Source organism: Nuphar pumila, chromosome 9 (assembly GCF_984573655.1).
Source record: "Nuphar pumila chromosome 9, dmNupPumi1.hap1.1, whole genome shotgun sequence".
NCBI lineage: Eukaryota > Viridiplantae > Streptophyta > Magnoliopsida > Nymphaeales > Nymphaeaceae > Nuphar > Nuphar pumila.
The window spans coordinates 65,348,878-65,359,323 of NC_143257.1; positions in this window are offsets into that span (position 1 = coordinate 65,348,878).

Sequence of the window (10,446 nt, forward strand, 5' to 3'; positions counted from 1 at the left end):
AGCATGAAAATATCTCCTCAATATGGTCCTACCAAACCATGCCTAAGCTATATGCAATCAATGTCAGCTAGGTCAGAATCTAGGCTCCTAGGCTCACATGATATTGAAAGTAAAAGAGCTGACATTTTGTGAACATAATTTTGATAATTAAACTAAGTCAAGCATAATTTAGGTCAGACAAGGACAGGTCCCATCACGGTCGCCAAACCTGTTATCGTCGCGAAATTTTTCCCCCGACTTCCCTTCCTCGCGAAAGAGAAAGAGGGAAAATGCTTTCGTGATTCAAACTTTGACCGGGTTTTGGAAATTGTTTTGAAATTACTCGCCTCCGTTTTTAAAAATTGCGGGAAAATTCATGGGATGGGGCTCGATCTGTCGGTATGAGGTTCGACCGTTTCTGCCGCCTTTAACAGGGGTAATCGAACCAAGGACCAAAACTATGCTTGACTTAGTTAAATCATCAAAGTTATGTTCTATCCTAGATGCACAGAGAATTCAGGCATGTGCTATGAGATTTTGGAAAATGCAAGTTGGAAACATGATGTATGCTTGAGAAAACTTTGGAGTTGAAAACATTTCTCAGGAAAGAGGTCAATTTCTCAGGAAACTCTGATGAAAAGACTTGAAATCTCGAGAAAGTTTATAAAGGGAAAATCATGAATGATTTGAAGTCCTGAGAAATGTAAGTAGTTCTTAGGAAAAGTGTGAACATTTGAGAAGGGAAACACTTCTTAGGAAAACTTGGACTTTGAGAGTTTTCTTAGGAAAATGATGGAAATTCATTGGAAATCCCTTGTAAAAAAGGAAAATTAAAACTTGGGAAGTTGAAAACCTGAGAATCTTAACCCTGAAATACTTGGAAATCGATTTTGACTTGGAGAAAGATTGGAAAATTCTTTTGAAGCTCTTAAGAAAATAACATTTTCCAGGGAAAACTGTGGAAAAACTTGTCTTTGGAAAACCGATTTTGAAAAATCCTTAGAATTTCTTGAGAAATCGATTTCTTGAGAATGAAGTTTTCTTGAGAAAATCTTGAGAAAATCAATGATTTTATGATGCAAATGACATAAGTGAATGAATGCACTTTGAAAAGATTTTCTAAGAGATTTATTGGAAAAATATGCATTAAGTCAAGATAAATCCTTCACATATCCTGACTGTGGCCATGAATATGTTCAGAATTTAGTTGATTTGATGCACATGATTTTGAAAACTTTGGAAATATGATGTGCATTTTAAGATAGCCTAAGAGTGTAGGCTCAATGTGACTAGTAGAAAGATGAGGGATCTGGGTCTCGTCCATATTCCGACTAGGGCCGTAAATATGGATTCCACCGAGTTCATCAACTCCCTAAGAGTTGGTGCACGTGCCATTCGTGAACATCCATAGTGCTTTTGAAATAATAATGCATGAATCATATAAGCAGGATATTTGCATAAATTCAAACTATATGATATGCATCCTAGTCTAAGCAGGAAATTAACTCTCTTATTCCAAAATTTACATTATTACATCACTAAATAAAGGAAATAAAAGAAATTTGCAGACTTCAGCTCCTTCTTTGGAATGTCCCTGCCAAGCTTGAAATAAAGTTAGCTCAAATATGTGGGTTTTTCCAAGATTTTCCAATAATATTATGAAATTATTGGATTTAATTGGATATAAACCCTATTCTCATGCTTCCTTGATGTTTTGAAATGATGTAAATGCAGGGAATTCAGTGGAAAACAGTTTGAAATTCGGAATTGGTGGACAAAATGACCAAAATACCCCTAATTATAAAGTTATAGCTTTAAAATCAGGGTTTTTTTGAAGGAAAACTTGGTAAAATTGAGATTTTGAAGTTCAAATTGAATCAAATGATGATGAAATGCAGTAAGAGATATGATGACATGCTGCTAGACACATTAAGACTGTAAAATCAGAATTTGGTATTTTGCAATTTATCAAAAATAATGATTTTCGCTTGTTTTTCGCTTGGATCCGGGTCCTGCGGAACCCTGTTTTGGTATTGTGGCTAATCTGAACCTCAAATGGATTCCAAATTGCACCAAATTCGGTATGAAGCATCTACTTACTCTGATAAACAGCCTAGAATGCTAAAAATCACGAAATGATATGATTTAAATGCTACAATTCAAAGAAAGTCCTAAAATGGTGGATTTTGCCTATGGATCCGAACCAAATGCAATGCTTAACATGATAATGCAAGATTTACACCATGAAAACTTCTGATATTTTGAAAACTGCTAAAAGACCCTAAATGGAACATTTTTGGTTTTTACAGCCTCGGGATTTGAGCCATGGTGAGTTCAATAACAGGGATTTAGTTCTGACAGAGGTAAAAATCACCCTAATCTGATGTAAAATGCCAAACAAATATAAAACAGCCATGGAAATTTATTAAATTAATCAGAGCTATGCACAACACCTACATGAACAACTTTCATGTTTATGACTTTGGCATTTGATCAACAGAAACACAGAGAAAAAATATAACTATTCATGCCTAAACTAACAGAACAGACAAATGTAGCAAAACAGAAGACTGACAAAAAAAATCTGAAGCAGGTATCAACACTATTCTAAAAATCACAGGCTTTTAGATGAAAACAGAGGACATCTCAAACACAATTTTCACTTTTTATAGTTTTGGATTTGGAGCAACACACAAAGCGAAACCATAGCCCTAAGTCGATCCAAGATCTCAGAGGCCCAAATTAGGCTCTGACACGTGTCCAAAACTCTCGGATTTTTGTCAGACATTAAAAAAAATCATAAAAATCTTACAAAATCATATTAAAAACTAGACATTATCCCTAATTCATCACATTTTTTGGATCGAAAATCGGATCTCCCATGAGGGATATCTCGATTTTAAACGTCGGCAAATGATTTTCAAAACGCATCCCGGGTAAAAAAAACCTGACTTTCCATTTTGAATGTTTACCGCAGTAAACAAATTCAAATGCCTCTGAATTTTTGGCAAAATTTCAGGGACACCTTGGGTCGCATTACGTGATTTTTTTGGGATTTTTAATAAAACATAAATGCATGAAATGACGTGTGGACTGACTGACAAAAACAGAGACCTACTGGAAATAAGCAGAATTGAAATAAATGCTAAATTAATCCTAATTAATTCATAAAACGTGCTAAATTAATGAAGTAAAATGCAAATTAAATCTAGCTAAATGCATGAATGTTAAAAATCATCAAAGAAGCATAATTGAGTATTTTTATATATGTCGTTTTATGAGAATAGCTCCATCCATCTCTCGGATGAGCTCTTTCTTCAAACGACTCCCGAATCGAATTATGGAATCAAATCAAGGGGAAAAGAGGTGCACCTTGCTTCGTTACGCAGCGTAGAAGCTCTTGAAAGGGACGGCTATCACGAGCTTCGTTCGTTCTTTGCTTCGGGCTTCGAATGATCCACCAAGTTCGATCCACTGCACCTTCTCCACTGAGCCAAAAGGGGCGTGAATTCCAAAGTTCAAAATCGGGTTTCTCAAGAAGGTTAGGTCGAATTTCCAAGTCCAAAAAGATGGTCTCCCTATGCTGGGCATGGAGCCGTGTTTTTATAGATTTTTGGAAAAATTTGAATTTCAAACAGGCTCAATCTGAGCCCTCCATGTGGCGCCATCTCAGAGGGTGCTATCTGGGGGTTTTGAAATTCGAATTTGGCTTTTGCAGGGAGCCCTCAGGTGGCGCCACCTCATGGTGGGCTACTTTTATTAAAAATAAAATAAAAATAAAATTTGAAGCCAAGTGGGACTCTGGATTGGCGCCACCTCAAAAGGTGTTCTGAGGTGTAAAGTTGGAAGCAGTAGGAGCATGCCATGTGGCGCCACCTCTGGAGGCTCTTGATATGTGTCAGAAGGCCAGGAGTGGAGGAAGCAGACTGTGCCACCTCAGAGGAATTCAAATTTTACTTTTATGCAGGAAAGGAGAGGCTGACATGTGGCATTTCCTCAGAGTGGCTCCTACGATGCCATGTGGCAGGAGAACATGAAGGGAGGAAGCAAAATGCGCCACCTCATAGGGGGGGTTTTTCTACTTTTTCTGATGCAGGGAGGTCTGGACATGTGGCGGACAAATGTCAGCTATCTGGAGAGGCCTTCTCAAATGGCGCCACCTCAGAGGAGAATTTGAATTTCAAATGGAGGTTGGCCCTAGAGGAATGGAGGATGGACATGTGGCGCCATCTCAGAGGGTGTTGTCTTGGAGTTTGAAATTCAAATTCTGCTTTATTCTGGAAGGAGGAGAGACTTCCATGTGGCGCCATCTCAGAGCATCCACATTGCCATGTGTCAGAAGGTAGGAGCAGAGGAAGCAGAAGACGCCACCTCAGAGGGGTTTGAATTCTACTTTTTCTGATGAAAGGAGAGACTGACATGTGGCGCCATCTCAGAGCATCTTCATTGACATGTGTCAGAAGGAAAGGCAGAGGATTTAGATGGTGCCACCTCAGAGAGAGTTTGAAATTTAAATTTCTGCTTTTTCTATAGGAAAGGAGAGACTGCCATGTGGCACCACCTCATGATGGCTCCTATAATGACATGTGGCAAGAGGGAGGAAAAGGGACACGTGGCACCATCTCACACAAAATAGAAAAGGTGAAGTTCAGGATTTGCGCCACCTTAGACTGGAGTTTGAACATTTGAATTCTAGCTTTCTCTGAAGGAGGCAGAAAGTGACATGTGTCACTTGCTTTTTCTGAAGAAAGCAGAGAGAGACACGTGTCCCTTGCTTTTTCTGAGAAGAGCAGAGGGTGACATGTGTCACTTGCTTTTTCTGAGAAAAGCAGGGAGTGACATGTGTCTTCTACTTTTTCTAAAGGAAGCTGGAGATGACATGTGTCATCTACTTTTCTGAGAAAAATAGGAGGGAGACATGTGTCCTCTGCTTTTTCTGAAAGGAGCAGAGATTGACACGTGTCGCTTGCTTTTCCTGAGGAAAGGAGAGAGTGACATGTGTCACTTGTAGGAGACATAATTCAAATGGTGCCACCTCAGGGGAGACAAGTTCTACTTTTTCTGAACAGGACAACACATGACACGCGGCATCTCATGGTGACCTTGGAATGACACCTGGCACAGGGTGAAGATGGTAGACATTGACACGTGACATAAAATAAAGAGGATGACTAATGACATGTGGCAGCATCTTAAGGTGGTCCCACACTGACACGTGTCAAAGGGTGGCAGAAGAGAGAAGGTGACATGTGGCGCCAACTCTAGGTGAACCCTATGCTGACACATGGCAGGTAAATGGGAGGAGAGAGAAAGGACAAGTGGCACCAATCTAGGGGACAAGGTTCCTATTTTTTTGGGTTTTTCAAAGTTCATGTTTTTCAAAAGAAAAGTCTATGTGACAACACCTCAGTGTGGGTCCCACATTGCTTCTTTATTGAAATAAGAACAAGACAACAACCGCTTTTTGGAATTTTCATAAAATCTGGGCTAATTGGTAAAACAGGAATTTTTGGAAAGAGTTGGCCCCTGTAGGGCAATTTTGCAAAAGGAAGATATTTGAAATTGTCAAAAGGGCAAAATCTGAGATAAGGTGGCTGAAATCCATATTAAAACTATCCAGATCATTTTCCTGAGGAAATATTTTAAAATTCAGAGCCCTGGGGTAAAATGGGAAGAACTGATAATTTTAAAGACCCAGGGTTTTGAAATCAATTTTGAAAAGAGTTGAAATTCTAATCTGGATTGAAAATTTTGAAATCGAGAGTTCTGGACCTCGAAATGACATGCTGTGCAGTGCAGTGATATGAAATGCTCATGCAATGCTATACAATGACATGTCTTATGCAATATAATCTTGAACCAAGACTTGGAGATGCCTGTCTCCTGTCAGGAATAAAATTTTGAACATCTGAGTTAAAATAGGGAGACTTTGAGAGTTTCAGATGAAATTTGGACTTTTACAAGGTCCAAACTTAGAAAATGACCATTTTGCCCTCCGGCGATTTCAAAGGCTGAATGATGATGCTTGGTGAAACTGTCGGGGAGGTGAGTGAAAATTTGGGGTGTTTACACATATATTCGCGATTCGACGAATATCCTAAGTATAACTGGCTCGCAGGAATTGATTCGTTTCGCATTCTGAGAAGAAATGCTATTTTTACCGGTAAATGCCTCATGAATTTTATTCAGATATTTTCTGAAAAATTGCGGGTCTTACACTTTAGGTTTAGTTAGGAGTTTAATTAGGTTAATTAGGCTAGGGGTAGTTAGGTAACTCCACACCAAAATCGCCCCCCCCCCCCCTTTTAGAGTCCATTTTTTTTAAACTTTTGATTTAAACCTAAATTTTTTTTATAAATAGTCTCCATAGGGGGGTCAACCTCCCTATCTCTCTCCTCTTGGATTCTTGGAGCTTCTCTCTCCGCTCCAGCCCTTCCTTCATTGCTGCAACCTCAAGGTAATGAATTTTTTTAATTCTTTTAGTTTTATTTAATACTTTTGCTTATTTTAATGCAAGTTTAGCCATTGACGCCTTCTATTGCATGAATTAAACCATGGATTCAACCTCAAGAACGGTACAAGAAGATGATCTAACCCTATTTTACTGTTTTTTCAGAGATTCTAATCCGTTAGAATCGATTATTGCATTGATTTTTATGTTCTTAACCATGAAAACATGAGATTTACCCGTTAAATGGGTTAAATCCATGATTTCAAAGGTAAATATTAATTTCAGCCATGGATTCCCTGTGTCTTATTTATTTTATTCAATATTAATGTTTATTATACATGTTACAACATAGAAATTAATTTTTTTTTACCGTTTGGATATTTTTTTTACAGTTTTCATTGATTAAAGCATGTTTTATTAGGTTTTCTTAAATTTCTGTGTGTTTTAAGCTTAGATCAACAAAAAGCATGTTAGTTCGTATTGAAATATTTACTGTAAATTTCTGATTTTTTTATATGTGATACACGGATATGTTAGTAAACTACTGTAAAAAAATCAGATGTTTTAGGATTCAGGAACTATGTGAAAAAAATAAAAGATTAAACCATGATTTTCAATCATTTAAAATCGTTATTGAAATTCATAGGCAACTTGTAATTGTGTTATTTCTCTCATCTGATATCTGATTTAAGATCCGTTAATTGAAATGGTTTCATATTGATGTGAGCTAATTACTGTAAAATTTTTATAATTTTTTGCTTCTGTTTGGTATTTTTCCTCTGACAGAAAGTCGGATTAAAAATTTAAAACTCGTTAGGGTTTACCAAAACCCTAATCTGACTTGTATTGATCATAGATCTTGAACTGTATATCTGATTCATAATCTGTAAGGCAGGAAGTACATTATTTTTATGTCTAATATTCACTTCTGAAATTTCAAGAATTTTTGATGAAGTATTTTATTTGTTTCTATATTTTCAATCGGAAGTCCCTGTTTTAACCCATTTTAGATTTGTTATATTTAAGTCCAAATTGCCTGAACAATATCTCCCTAACCGGAGATGATTTTTCCAATCTGTAAATAGGAAAATCTTTTTTTTTCTGTCTATTTTACCTATATAAAATTTAAAAAAATTTCTATGGTGAATTGACCCCTCATTTGGGTCTAACACTAAAACTGGTCTGTGACCATGGGTAAAAATAGCTTATTTTAGGGTTTTAATGCAATTTTCGAGTTGGAATAATGTCAAAAATATTTTTTTATAATTCCAATCCAATTTTAGGGTTATAATAAGTACAAGTGCCGATTTGTATGAATTTTGGAATCCATTTGATGCTTGAATGGATCAAATTGCAAAACAGGGTACCTACAGGATCCAGAAATACTGCAAAAATTGTGATTTTTCATGATATTTTTGGATTTTTGTGTATAAGTTTATGTTTTTAGGGTTTGTTCATGTTTAGAATCATATTAGGATGCTTCATGATCAATTTTGTGTTCATTTGATTTTATTTAAACCCTAAACCCAAAGTTTTTACCAAAATATTTTATGAAAAACCCTGATTTCAAGGCCATAGTCTTGCTATTAGGGGCATTTTGGTCATTTGACCTCAATTTCAAAATTCTTAACCCTAATTTTTATGTTTTTAATCATATCATGTCATCTTATGTTTAATTTATCTTTATTTGAATTTTAAAACTTGCATTTTACAAAATATCTTTTTGAAAACCCTGATTTAAAGGTCATAGTCTTGCTATCAGGGGTATTTTTGTCATTTTGACCCCAATTTCGAATTTTCAAATCTCATCTTTATCATTTATTTAGTTTTATCTCATATTTCATTATGTTTATCTCATGGAATCATGAAAAAAGGCTTATATCTAGCAAAATCCAGTAATTTCCACATATTACTGGATAAATCTAGAAAAGCCAACATATCTTCACTAACAATTTTTTCTAGTTCTGCAAGGACATTGAAGACTTTATTTTCAGTCATTTAAATTCAATTAGTGATGTAAATTGTAATTAAATTTGGAATAAGAATTTCAATTCCTGCTTAGATTAGGATTTGCATTGCATATAGTTTTAAACTTTGATATATAACTGCTATGTATGCCAATTCATGCATATTTTTACAAATTCACTATGGTTTACACGAATGGCACGTGCACAAACTCTTATGTTGTTGACAAACTCGGTGGAATTCGTATTTATGGCCATAGTCAGAATACGAATGAGACCCAGATTTGTGATCTTCGTATTAGCCACATTCAGCCTACACTCTTAGGCTAACTTCAAAATGCACTGCATTTCTCAAAAATACAAAAGGATTTTCTCAATTCCTCAAAATCATGACTTTCAAATCCATATTCATTCATTTCATTCATTTGCAAATCCCAATTCCAATTCCAAGAAATCGATTTTTCTCAAAATTTTCTGAGTTTTATACAAAAATCGATTTTCTGAAAAACATTGAGTTTTCAAAGGATATTTCAAGTGTTTATCTAGTTCAAAATTCAATTTTCTAAGTTATGTTTTCAATTTCAAAGTTTGAATTCAGAGAAATCAAGTTTTTCCAAAGTTATTCTAAATTTCTTAGAATCGATTTTCACAAAACCCTTGTATTTCTTCAGAAATCGATTTTCACTTTCTTAGAAACATTCTCTCAATCAGGATTCACGATTTTCAAAGGAATTCTTTTCTAAAAAATTTCCAAGTATTTCAGTTATTCTAAGCAAACATCATGTTTTCAACCTGCATTTTCAGAAAATTCATAGCACATGCTTGATTCTTTGTGCATTTAGGAAATAAAACACAATTTAGACAAGTTGAGCAAAGCTAAGCACACAATTGATCCTTGGTTCAATTACCTCTGGTAAAGGCGCCAGGAACGGTTGAACCTCATACCGATAGGCGAGTCCCATTCTTCAGAATTATCCCGCATTTTAAAATGGAGGTGAGTCATTTTCAAATACTTTTTCAAAGTTCAGTTTGACTTGCAAAAGTAAAAATTTTCAATGATAACAGGTTTGGCGACCGTGATGGGACCTGTCTTCGCCTGATCAATTGTGTGCTTGACTTAGTTCAAATTGTCAAAATCATGTTCCATGGAATGTCAGCGTTTATTTCATGATATCATGTGAACCTAGGAGCCTAGGCTTGAACCCAGCTGACATGGATTGCATGTAGACTAGGCATGGTTTGGTAGGACCATATTGAGGAGGAAATTTTCATGCTCACATAGACTTAGGTCTATTACAACACTCCTCAATCTAGGAATTGTATGAAAACAATGTTTGCTTCTTCAAATTTTTTAAAATCTTTATCTCTTTAGGTTTTAGAGCCTTCTGATTTTCTTGCATGTGATCATGTTTTCAAAACCCACCCCACCTATCTTTACCCGGTCTTCATGTTGCTAGGCTTTCTTCCAGAACCATAGTTCGGGACAAAGCCTCACAACTGGGCCACCTATTTGGGTGAAAACCCCCTTGCCACGTACCAAGGGCCATAGTTCAACGTATATCGGCAAGTGCTCAAGGATGTTGGAAAACTTGAACCTAGAACTAGAGAAATTGATTTTATGCCATGTACATCGGACCTTGGCTCGAGTATATAGGCATACCATGATTGGACACAGATGATCTGAACCTTAGAGTTAGGATTAAGGTCCTACAACTATTTCAAAAGTTGTGCATTTAGAGTAAGCTTTTAGGGAATGTTGTATGTGCATACTTATTTGTGCAGGATGTGATTGAATATGTTGTAGTCATTTCCTTTTATTTTCCATATTTCCACAAGTTTTCTAAAATACTGGACGATTTTCAAAAATCTCCAATTTTTTTCATATACTGCCTAAAATTCCTGTTTTATTCAAACCCTGGATGATTTTTTCAAATTCTCCTCTATTTTTCTTCAAAATTCTAGGTGATTTTCCATCCCTTCGTTCTTCTGGATCTCGAATTTCCTGCTTTATTTTTATCCTGCCTGAATCTTTTTCAAAATCCTTATATTTTC